The sequence below is a fragment of the Carcharhinus amblyrhynchos genome, chromosome 5 (assembly GCF_965287045.1).
Source record: "Carcharhinus amblyrhynchos chromosome 5, sCarAmb.v2.hapA, whole genome shotgun sequence".
Classification (NCBI taxonomy): Eukaryota; Metazoa; Chordata; class Chondrichthyes; order Carcharhiniformes; family Carcharhinidae; genus Carcharhinus; species Carcharhinus amblyrhynchos.
In genome coordinates, this window is record NC_137328.1 from 87633489 (window position 1) to 87644040 (window position 10552).

The window sequence follows — 10552 nt, forward strand, 5'->3', positions numbered from 1 at the left end:
GGGATTTCCTACCACATCAGAAGTCTGGGTTAAAAAAGGGTACTCACACCTATGGTGTTCAAATAACACATATTCAGAATATGGAGCAAAGTGTACAACAGTCCACCATCTAAACCTGCACAATGATGTATCTAGTGTTTGTCTTTACTGTAGTCCATCAAGAAGTCTATCTCTAAGCTATAACGATACAAGGGAGGGCAGCACCTCTCAAAGGCACTCACTTTAGAGCGACTCACTCTGTATTGGTCCTCACATTCACCCGGCTCTCATCTGTGATTCTCCTTGTTACATTGACAATGACCACATCCCAAGTGGGCCTAATCAGGTGAGGGTAGCCACCTCCTGTCCTTGGTAACTTAAGGATTTGTCTACCTTACCATATGGAAGACTGATTTTGGGGGGCTGGGTAGATGAGACCAACCTAAGGTCCGAAAGATAAAAGAACACCCTGGTCATCCACTCCATCTAAATCTATCTCCAATCATCTAGATTCATCTTGCTAGTGAACCAAGATAGACCAGAACAAGAGAATCAGGGTGATAGTTCACAACTCTGGAGTACACAGCAACTGCTGTGTTAACCAAGTGGAGCATTTTGGTCAAAGACACAGAAGAAACAACACACAAACGTTCATGTTGCTACTGTTGGAACCTAACTTTAAAGTTTCACGACTTCTGTATGCTTGGAAATCAGATATAGGCAACCTCGAATTTTCCCAAGGGTTACTTCTCAACTGATAATTGGATGCATCAAGGGAACAGCCAACTGCAGAGTTTTGTCTACAGTCGTTGCAAATCAGATGAGTGATATTGCCACATCCAGGCAATCATGCATCCCTGTACTAGTGATAGTACATGTGTCAAAAGGTGTGCAGGATCAAATGCACTGGATAGTGCTGACATGTAGCGATAGTGGAGTACATGTTACAATTCCAACAAGTGAAACCATGCAACCTGACAGCACATTTATGTCTTCTAATTACCAAAATAATTGACAAGTAGCAGACTATACGTCACTTGCCACAAACTGCAAGCACAATGGTGAAATAATTGCACAATTATTCAGCTATGCACGGAATGTATAATAGATGGAATAAGTACACTGCATTGGATTAATATGTTGTGCTGTATGTTGTTGTGTCATTGCTTACAATATAGAAGAAGCACAACAAAAGATAATAATAGATGACATTTGAGGGGCAATGCAACAAATTCTAGGGCATGATTCAGAGTATATATATGTGACTACACAAATTCCATGTTTAAGAAAAGGAACAGCTCTGGAACTTATTGGGAGATGTTCTAGAGTAGCAATAGACACACCACAATTCCTTGCTATACCTGTGATTTTGAAACTGATTCAAATCTTTCAGCTCTCTGCTTTGCTGTAGTTTCAGCATTCTGTTTTTATTCCTCTGTATTCAAATATCCCTATTTAGGCACTAAGCAAGTTAAAATTATCTTTAAAACACTGTAGTAGACTATACCGTAAGGAAAAAAATCTTGTCCATTAGTCAACACATTAAAGTTCTGTTTCAATATCCATATTGATTGTTGCTTGAAACTTTTTATGCATGCCTTTGGTTTTGAGGATGATAAACTATGCTGGTGGCTGATGGCGTTGGCTTCTCAGGAACCAACCTTCTGCTTTTCCTTTCCTATCGAGTGAGCATTGCACAGATGATTGCCTCAAAATGAAAGCATGGTGGGAGGTGCCAGGAAGTAACCATTCAGCCACATTAGTGTGTGCTGATTGTTACATAGCAGCTGCATGATAACAGAACACAATCATAGTTCACTCATGTTATTGCATTACTCATGAGCCCAAATTAGAACCTGTACGAAACCAATAATTCCATTAAGACAGGATATCTGTAGAAATATGCTGCCTTTTATAGTGCTACTGATGATCATTAACAAAGATAATCAGGACGTTTGGCCACATAAATAATGTGTCAGTGATTTCCAAAATATATTTCTGAATAGACATTTGGTTTTACTGCATGAAGCACTTGACAATACCAGCTAGAAGATCCCAACAGATAGTTGGCAACAGCCATATTGAATTACAGGATCATTGTGATATGTGATCATACCTAGAAATATTTGAGGAAACAGCACAGATCCATCACCCTTTTCCTATTGGACACCCAATTTTTAAAGCACTTCAGTTACTCCCAGGGAGCTCTGTCTCCAACACTTTGAGTCCCATTATAACATGAGTACCTCTTTTTCACTCTTGCTGGTCTTCAACTAATTGCATTACTTGGAACACTGAATATAATATAGAAAGGCATCAAAATATTTAGATATGGCTCAGTTCCTTAGCAAATCAACTGTTCATTTGCCAATACGTTACATATGTTTTGTCGAGAGCTGAAATTATTTAACCAAATTCCACATAACCCAAACATTTATGAAAAGTCATTGTAAAAATAACACTTGAATGCTACCTGGTCACTAGCACTATGAGTTAGCATTCCTTCCCTTACTAAACTGCATATGGAAACTGATACAGTGATACACGATCCTTAGTAGTCATCTCATGAAAGGTTAGCCCCACTGCCAAAGCAGAGGTCATTTTGAAGTCTTTGTGTTACTCACTTGGAAATAGAGAAGTTGTTTCATAATAGTATCATCAATTAATAATCACCTGGTATTTCTAGTCCACCTAGTAACAATTAGCTGCCATTACTCACCTTCCTACGCACAATGTTGTAAGTCCCATGAATATTAGATAGTTACGAGTTGCAAAGTAAATTGCGTTAACCTTTTCAAAAGCCTACATTTAGGTCTGAACAAGTAACACTTCAGACAGAAACAAGAAAATGCTCCTGTTTACAATACTATCTTTGTTTTATATAAATATTACCATTTCGCATTTACTTTGTGGATGGAATAAATGCACAAACTTCCCATTAAATATCTTGATGTATTGAATAATAATGAAAATGTACTATGTCTTAAATAAAATTATATTTAGAACTTTTGCACTATCAACAAGATAATATCACATTGAATAAATTTTAGGCTGTTTAGATTATGGGCGAGATTTTCAGGCCATTTCCGCCAGCAGTATCTTCCAGTCTGCAACAGTGATCCCCTACCAGGGGTTCCCCGGTGATAGAGAGTGCAAACAATTGGAAACCCTGTTAACAGTAGCAGGACCAGAAGATCCTGCTGCCGGCTAGTGGCAGGCTGCCTCTGTCGCTGCCAAACGTGCTGTGGGTGGGAGAGGGGGTGGCAAATCCCACCCTCTATTTCAAAGCCAGTATACAAATCAAAGGCCTGGCTTCCACAATAAGCTAAGCTGTGAAAATGATTATTTTAATACAATATTAGCAATATCATAGAATCATAGAATCCCTATAGAGCAGAAGGAAGCCAATTGGCCAATTACAATGACAACAATCACACCTAGGCCCTATCCCCACAATCTCATGTATTTACCCTGCTAATCCCCTTGACACTAAGGGCGGAATTTTATCAAGGTTCCCCAATGTTCATACAATCTTGTCCGAGGCCAATGGAGAATGCCGTTCTCCGAGCCTCGCCTGCCCCCGGAATCGGAACGAATGTGCTGGTAAAATTCCGGCCTGAAGGTCAATTTAGCATGGCCAATCCACCTAAAGTGCACGTCTTTTGAGTGTGGGAGGAAACCGGTGCACTTGGAGGAAACCCATGCAGACATGGAGAGAACGTGCAAATTCCACACATACAGTGATCCAAGCAAGGAATCTAACCCGGGTCTCTGGTGCTAACCACTATGCCGCCATGCCGTATTTTCCAGGATCTGAATTAGCAAACTGTACAATATATCATCCCAGTAATCTACTGCTTGATGTATTGATTATTTTAATTCATTGAAACTGCTATTTAATTCTTTATGAAATAATTAGTAATGCAATAATTGAATTACAAGGAAGGTTAGCCCTATAGGCATTATTAATATTCCTCTGGCACTGGCACTCTAAAATTGTAAAACATTAATGAGTATATTTTATCACATTCATATATATTGGCTAAAGAGGAATACAGTATGTTGGAAGCAGCATCAGACATCTCTAAAAATGAGGTGCAAACCTGAGGAAGCTACAGAGGTGGATATGCATGCTAAACAGCAAAAACAGCATGCTATAGACACAGTTGGAGGCCTTGTGGAGCAGTGTGCAATATACCTGTCTCTGAGCCAGAAGCTCTCAGTTCAAGTAATATCCCAGAACTTGATGGCCAAAGAAGGTACACTCATAACCCAGCCAAACAGATTGAGTATCTACTTGCAAATATCCTCCCAACAAACACCAATGGCAGGCAGTGAGAGCAGGACAGATTCCTGGTCAACCATGCAATGGGAAGAATGTTGGAGCCACTACCATCACTATCCATTGCACTATGCCACCACAGGCATGTAAAAGTGCATTTTACCCCAGCATCTCAGGTTCTCTCAATGAACTGTACACACTATTGACAGAGCTAAACAATCGCACAACCAAGCAATCACAGTACCCCTGCCGTAGCCAGTATTGAATAGTGGTGGAAACTTGAACAACTAATAGGAACAGGAGGTTCCATAGATATTTCCACGCTCATGTGTATGCAAAAGAAACATTCACCATCGTCTTCATCCATAAGTCGCCAGCAAATCATTCTTCACAGCCTCCTTTCAAGGTTGTCACAATCACAGATGCCAGTAGTCATCAAATTCAATTCACACCACATGAATTCTAGAACACACTGCATTCAGAGGACACATCAAAGGAAATGGATCTATATAATGCTGAAGACCTATGCTTCAGCATGAGCCAAACTGTTCCAGTACAACTACACTACGAACATATATCAGATAATATGGAAAATTGATCAGATATGTCCTGTCCAGAAAAAGCACAACAAATCCAACCTGGCCAGATACTGCCCTTTCAGCCCAATTGTCATTAAATGGATTGAGGGAGAAAGTAACAGTGCTCACATGGGACACTCACCAATAATTTACTCACTGCTACTTAGGTACTGCCAGGACAATGTGCCTTGGTCAAAACATGAAATGAACTGAATTCCATTGGCAAGGCATTAGGGTGACTTCAGCTACCGGAAGAGACAAGCTCAAATGATCCTGACCATCACCTTAACATGAATATGTCAACATAATATTTGGCATTCACATGGAACTTTTTCAAGTTGCCTTGCGAGGTCACCCATCCAGACAACAAGCTACTCCCACTCCATTACCCCTCCCAATCATGAGCTCAGCAACTCCCAACATTCTTTGTACTTCTGCACTGAAGATAGCTAGGAAAGGATTTAAAACTTACTCAATCTATTATTTCAATACAGTATACTCCTCCCCAAGATTTCTTCCAATCCTTGTGTCCTATAAAACTTAGCCTGGCAACAGATTATATGAACATTTGAATTGTTAAGAATAACAGTTCACCTTTGCAACAAGTATTCAGAACCAAAAATACAATTATCCAATTCAATGTTTCAAGTCTTAAAGGAAGTTTATTCAGCACCAAGTTAAGAAAATGCCCACAGCCTAATGCTCCCAATTTTTATACAACTAATATAATAAAATTATTTCCTCTTTGCCATTATAATGTGAACATTAATCGTCTATTTCCAGTATTTTTCATCATAAGTTACATGTCAATGCAATGACCAAAGTTCCTGAAGAGGGATTTTTGATTTCAGTCCTGCAGTGTTTTTTTTTGATGATTTCCTTACAGTTTCTTTATGTAGTTTTCCTAGTCCTGTGATATACTTTACAATATAAATACTAACTACTTACAATAGTTAGTTTAATTTTCCTGCTATTCATGCTCAGAGTTGTATTTTCTATGACAAACATATCAGAGTAATTCCAATTCACCCCGACTCAATTCTATGCACCAAAAGGTATCTTTTTTGGAGTTAGTTCCCAACCCCAAATAAAGTGAACTTTCCGCACAGAAATAGCTCAACTGAATTTACTTTTGTCAACTGTTATCCAAATGTTTTTTAAAAGGTACCATAGCAATTATAAAAGTATAAATCCCAAACAAAATAATAGATGTAACTGGTTGTATAATAAGACAATTATACACATTGTTACTTTTTTTTATAAGCCTGATGTGGAGCTGCCGGAATTGGACTAGGATGGGCACAGTAAGAAGTTTCGCTATACCAGGTTAAAGTCCAACAGGTTTATTTGGAATCACGAGCTTTTGGAGCATTGCCCTTTCATCAGGTGAGTCTACCTGATGAAGGATCAGTGCTCTGAAAGTTCGTGATTCCAAATAAACTTGTTGGACTTTAATCTGGTGTTGGGAGACTTCTTATTATAGGCCTATACAAACAAATATTCCGGTAGCACGAAGGCAATGCAATGTACTTCTCCAGCTACACTTTCCAAAGACAATTTAGAAACAGGATTGCATTCTCTTTAAATACCAGTTTCGCACCAAGTTTGATGAAGCTGACTCTTAATTGGTTCGGTATTTCAATCAAAAGAGAAGTATAATCTTGGGCACGACTATTTACAGCAATTGCACTTGAACATCAGCTGTCACCTGCAGTTAACATTGAAATGTTCTCATCGGAATTGCACTATTTCACATCAAAGGACAAATCTAATTTCTGTCGGAAAGGGCTCTTCAGAAAAGGCTCAGATTTCAGAGAAGGGGAATAGAGGGGGATAGATGTGGCTAGATGTGGATCTCCCCACCTCCTCATCCCAGATTTCAATTTGAATCATGCACTCAGAAAGGTGGTGATCTCTATCCAGCACCTTGAGACACTGTAGAGCGAGGCGCATCCACTCACACTCAACAAGATAAAGAACACACACGTTCCCAGGGCTGCACAGAGAGTGAGCTTCATCCCTGGAACTACTTTACCTTTAACAGGTGCAGAAACCCTTCTTTTCTTTTATTTGCAATATCTCCAACCTTGCGCAATCTGTCTATTGGCAATAAATCCTTCCTATGTATTTTGTCAGCAGCCCCCGTTATTCCTGATATAGATTTTATCCCGATAGATACTCGCAAACCGCAAGACAACACTGTTTTGAAACCATCTGGATTTCAACTCATCCCGCCGCTTCCTTTAAACTCACTTGCAGTGGTTTTCCAGCCTGGTGCCGCGGTGCCCTGTTGAAGGGTCCGTGGGAAGTGTGCAGAAGCTCTCCCTCTTTCTCTCTCTCACTCTGCAAACTGCGGGCTCCGGGCTGGCAGGCAGAGCGCATGCGCCCAGCCCTCAGGGATGGCTAGCTGACTGAATGAGTCTCTCGCCTGGCAACCCCCAAAACCCATCCTCCTGCTTCCTACGGATGTGGAGAAGGTAAAATCTCCCTGCTGGAAATGGAGGAGTAGACAGTTAAAAAGTTGCTTGTCAGTGAAAAGGATGCGTTTTTATCACAACTTTTTTGCATTCAAAGTCTTATGCATGCAGGAAATACTTGTCCAGTTTCCAGTTGTGATTTTTTTCACCTTTCAGTCACTGCAACTGCTTATGTGAAGAGTTAGATGAGAAAAATGCTGAGTATAAATAATTGCCTTATTTGATTGAAATGCAGACATTGGCTAATAGGTAGTTCTGAGTCGCTGAGCAGAAACTGATAGCCAAGTTTCGCACACATGAGGATGGGTCAACTGGGATCTTGGGTTCATGTCGCACTATCTGTAACCCCTATGACTTGTCTGGGCTTGCAACATCTCACTTACTGTCCTGTCTGGAGACAATACACATCTCTTTAACCTATGCTTCATGCTATCTCCACTCACATTGTCTGCACCTTTAAGAATTGATTAGCTGTAAAGACTCATATTCTAATCAGTATTCTATAAACTGTGCATGCCTTTATACGCTCTGTTTGAGACCAGAACTCTCCACTCACCTGACAAAGGGACAAACCCCAAAAGTTTGTGGGTTTGCTATCAAATAAACTTGTTGGACTTTAACCTGGTGTTGTGAGACTTCTTACTGTAGTTCTGAGGAACCCATTCCTCAAGACTCCCTCCAACTCCTTTATGCCTGTTGACAGAAAAGGTATTTTACAAAGACATAATCCAAAAAAAATCATGTCATAGGAGGAGAAATTTGAAGGATCACTTGTTCAAAGTTTGACCAAAGGACCTTAAAGTGTTTTTTAGAAAGAGTTTTAAATGAGAGGAAAGTGAAGGAACTTAGGGAGGGCATCCCCAACACTGGGACAGAGACTGTTGATGGCATGGTCAACAACATTGGAACAAAAGTGGGCTCGGTATTACAAGATGATGGCGGCATCATGAAAATCATTGGAGAGTTTATGATTGAAGACCACAGGGGGTTGCAAGGTGTAAGAGGGATGAGATATGGAAGGATATATAATATAATATAAAGTATGTGCAAGGGCAAGAATTTGAAGCATGTGAATACTCAGAGCAAATTGGGTTCAACAAGGATAAAAATGATAGAAAGGACATGTTTGCAGCATAGGATATGGGCAGCAGAGATTTGATGAGCTGACATTCATAGAAAGTGGAGAATGTGAGTTCAGTGAGGCAAAAATTGTTGACATTCATGATTCCTCCATTCTACGACAGTCACATCACCATGAGCTCCTCAAAGGCTATTCAAGATGGAGGGAAAATGCCAGCCTTGCCAGCATTGCCCACATCCTAGGAAAGAATTTTTTTTAAATTATGGCAATTGATAGCTATCAATTAATTTACAACAGACCCAAGCATAAACTGGAGTAAACACCAATGGTGGAAGCCATAAGGAAATTGACAAACTTGCCTTTACCTCCCAAGCATGCTACAGTTATCCTATGTCTCATCACAAATTACTCATACACTGTACTGTATGTCAAAAAATATTAGAAAAATACAGATACAATTTTCAGATCAATGAATCAACAAACTTCTACCGACTCCCTAAAGAGCCTATTCCATACATTTACTACCTATTCACTGAAGTATAGTTTTAACTTGGTGACAAGCTGGGAAAAGGAGAGCCCAATATCAGGTATGGATTCTGTTATACACTTGGCAATGAATTCCCAACATGGCAAAGCTTCATATCACTTCATTGATGCCTCCCTAGAGCTGATGACGTGGTCTATCTGAATCTGCAGGGAGATTCTTCTCTGCTGATGGGAGGAGGAAACCTGCTTCAGAGAACAAGAAAGTATGGCAGACTATGAACTTTCTCCTTCATCCTGACCCTCTTTTTAAAACCATTTTTTTCTAATACCTGCCAGACCCCCCTCCCATAGGACAAGCCATCACTTGTTCTTTAGTTTTGCTTTCACAGAGCACTGACCCTTGTTCCGCTATTAACAAATTCTGCTATTTTACCTTTATGCAACTATCAGCACTTTTAGTTTTAAAGACTACATTTATATTCCTTTTGTCCCGCAAATGAATAAAAAACCCTCCTTGTTCCCACCTATCCCTGATATATTACTTCAGCTATTCCACTCCCTCATAAACAGTATAAAATCAATCACATTTCTCCCTCTCTTTAACTCCAAGAAGAGTCACACAGACTTACATAGAAACTAGAAGCAGGAGTAGGCCATTCGGCCCTTCAAAAATGCTCCGCCATTCACTTTGATCATGGCTGATCATCGAATTCAATATCGTGGTTGCCCCTTTCCTCCCATATCTCTTGATTTCTTTAGCCCCAAAATATCAGCACTTGAGACATTAATTCTATTTCTCTCTCCATAGATGCTGCCGGACTAGCTGAGTTATTCCAGGATGTTCTGTTTATATTTAAGGTATGGCTGGATGTTGCTGAGGAGATTAGCAGCAGGAGCATGGGGCCACACTCTTTGAAGCAGTGCTGAGAAAGGGTTATTGACCCTAACAGATTAGGAAAGGTGAATATAATGGCACATTGAAGTACATCCTGATGTATGCCTCACCCCAACACAGCTCACTCTATCTTCCCAAATATACTCCTGCGCCTCATTCATTGTATCAACCGACCTTGCAGCTGCACCTGCCTCTCTCTAATATATTGAGGGCCTTCAACCTATCTGACTTAAATTTAATTAATTTGATTAATTATCACACAACTACATGGTGCACACACTTCACTCATGTTGGCTAGGTTTCAGTAGCCAGTGAAACATGGTGATGTGCACAATGTTGTCTTAACACCTTGGTACTTTGATAACTCTCATTCATATCCTTCATCATCCACAGACCCATCAGTCATCCCGTAAGAGTTGGTGCAGTAAGACTCCTCCGAAGACATCACTAATTCTGAGGATGCCCCTTCACAGAACTCATGTGTATATGCTCAGTTACCCTGTAACCCCTCAGTGTATACCCCTCAGTGGGACCTGCAAGAAAAATGGTAGGGTTTTCACAGGGTGTCACCATCTGAAGGACACAGGACAATCCAAGTTCCGCTCAGCTGTGTGCGGTTGACTGCTGACAAAGAGGGTAAGTCTAGAGCAGCAGCAAAAGCTGTGCAAGGCACTGGCAGTATTTCTAGTTATGTTGTACATGCTTGGAGAGAGATTGAAGGAGACAGCCTCAAGCAGGATGCCACAGGTTTTCTTGATATTTTCACCAATGGAA

General features: G+C 40.3%; 1 protein-coding gene across 7 annotated transcripts in view; it reads right to left on the reverse strand.

Annotated features, from left to right (window-relative positions):
* adgrv1 (adhesion G protein-coupled receptor V1) overlaps nt 1-7163 on the reverse strand; it is a 524573-nt gene extending 517410 nt beyond the window's left edge. For all 7 annotated transcript variants that reach the window (XR_013886686.1, XM_080189140.1, XM_080189139.1 and 4 more), the window contains exon 1: nt 7093-7163. The gene's annotated coding sequence lies outside the window, so the exon portion shown is untranslated. The remainder of the gene's footprint in view (nt 1-7092) is intronic.
* Nucleotides 7164-10552: the final 3389 nt, after the last annotated feature.